Source organism: Oratosquilla oratoria, chromosome 8, assembly GCF_046742065.1.
Source record: "Oratosquilla oratoria isolate Oo_2021 chromosome 8, ASM4674206v1, whole genome shotgun sequence".
Lineage (NCBI taxonomy): Eukaryota > Metazoa > Arthropoda > Malacostraca > Stomatopoda > Squillidae > Oratosquilla > Oratosquilla oratoria.
Genome location: NC_134784.1, coordinates 58287958 through 58290457, shown reverse-complemented (window position 1 = coordinate 58290457; position 2500 = coordinate 58287958). Strand labels below are relative to the sequence as shown.

Genomic DNA, 2500 nt, shown 5'->3' with positions numbered 1-2500 from the left:
AGATCGGTCATACGAGCTGTGAGCTCTCTTCCAGGAGGGAAATAGCTGTCGATCATGAGTCCAAAACGTGATCCTAAAGACCATGGTGAATACACGACTCGTGGCGCAGTGGTAGAATTCCCAGCTGCCACTACGGCAGTCTGGGTTCGAATTCCGCTCAGGGCTGAAATAATTTCAGTATCGCTGCGCTGGGTGTCGTTACTCCAACTCTTATGGGCGAGGAGTTGGGTGTGTGTGAGTGTCGGGTCACAGCATTACCCATAGATCGGTCATATGTAAGCTCTGAGGTCTCTTCCGGGGGCGAAATAGCTGTCGATCACAAGTCCAACACGTGATCCAAGACCATGGTGAATCACATCATAGTGAATCTCTCTCTCTCTCTCTCTCTCTCTCTCTCTCTCTCTTTCTCTCTCTCACACACACACACACACATACACACACACACACACACACACACACACACACACACACACACACACACACACACACACACACACACACACACACACACACACACACACACACACACACACACACACACATACACACACACACACACACACACACACACACACACGTACACACACACACACACGCGCGCACACACACACACACACACACACACACACACACACACACACACACACACACACACACACACACACACACACACACACACACACACACACACACACACACACACACACACACAAGGAAGATCATGTACAACAAACTTGATCTGCTTCTACTCAAGATTAATAGACATAATACAATAGAGAGATGGTTGGGCAGACTGTGCCTTTCTGGACCTACAAAAGGCATTTGATAGGGAACCACACAATGAACTAATAAGAAAGATAGAGTCAATAGGTGGTATGAGAGGAAAATTATTGGAATAAATGAAAGACTTCCTGACAGGGAGGAAAATGAGAGTAGTAATTAGAGATAAATTCTCAGAAATGAAAAATGGTGTCCCGCAGGGGTCAGTACTGGCCTCAATCATGTTTGCCATATACATAAATGACATGGATGAAGGAGTAGAATGTTATATGAATTTCTTTGCAGAGGACGCAAAAATACCAAAGAAAGTAAAAACTGAGGAGGATTGCAACTCATTATAACAAGACTTGGACAAGATCTGGAAATGGACGCAAAAGTGGGAAGTGAAATTTAATATCAAGAAATGTAGTATAATGGAATTTGGAAAAAGTAAAAACAGAATATCGAGAGATTATAAAATTGGTGAAGAAGAGGTCAAAAAAGTAAACTCGGAAAAAGACCTTGGAGTGATGATCAGCAAAGACATGACACTGGATAAGCATATTAATAAAATAGTCGGAGAAACCTACAATTTATTGAGGTCAATAAAAGTAGCATTTGCCTGTTTGGACAAGGAAATGATAAAAATATTTAACTACACTAATAAAACCAAAACTCGAGTACGCAGCAACACTATGGACACCCAGTACCAAAAAGAATATAAAAAAATGAGAAAGAATACAAAGAGCAACAACAAAACTGGCACCAACTATTTCCAAAATGACATATGAACAAAGACTGTCCAAATTAGAATGACCAACTCTGGAACAAAGAAGGGAAAGAGGAGACCTACTATCTATCTGTAGAATTATGAAGGGAATGGAAATCTTAGATTAGAATGATTTATTGAAATGGGACTATGGAAAAACAAGAGGACACGAAAAGAAACTAAAAAAAAGATAATTACAGAGGAGATCTGAAAAAAAGCTTTACACACAGAGTGATAGATACTTGGAACAAATTAGACAAAGAAACAGTGTGCGCAAACACTATTCAAGATTTTAAGAAAAAACTTGATGCTGAGAGATACAAAGACGGGTCACCACGAGCATAGTTCCCTTCCCGTATAATACAACTAGGTAAATACACACACACACACACTCACAAGCAGACATAGGTACACAAGCATAAAGAAAGCATCACGGTTGGTTAAGACAATTAGCGCAGCATTTAACGTCGTCGTGGTCTAACAGCTGCTCCCGGCGCCACTTGGGAAGAGGGATTATTTGTATTTCCTCAGCAATAAAAAGCGCTTCTGTCTTTGGGGACAACATCACATCGAAGAAGTGGAGTCCTATAGGTGGCAAAAGAGGTGAAGGTCACAATGGTTATGGACAGAGGAAGAGGCAGGGCAAAGGTCTATACATGAATATGTCACTTCACTCAGGAAAAGAAAAACAAACTCATGGTATGACGTCACGAGAAGGCACATGATGCACATCTGATGATGTCATATAATTTGCCTCCTTTTTACCAGAGTGAACTGATCTGTTTTTGTTTAGACTCTGGGGCAGGGAAGGGGTCTCAGAGCTCCTGTGCAAATGTAGACCTCTTTTCAAAGAAGTTTTAGACTCCTGGGGGGCAGTTAGGCTATATCATTCACCTCAGAATTACTCTCTCGGCTGCGAAAGTGATAGACTGTGTTGATTAACCACGTCCGGACCGGCTGAAACTCTCCTTT

At 41.7% G+C, this 2500-nt stretch overlaps 1 protein-coding gene across 1 annotated transcript in view; it reads right to left on the bottom strand.

Annotated features, from left to right (window-relative positions):
* LOC143027759 (zinc finger MYM-type protein 1-like) overlaps nucleotides 1-2500 on the bottom strand; it is a 487234-nt gene that overhangs the window by 351594 nt on the left and 133140 nt on the right. The window lies entirely within an intron of this gene.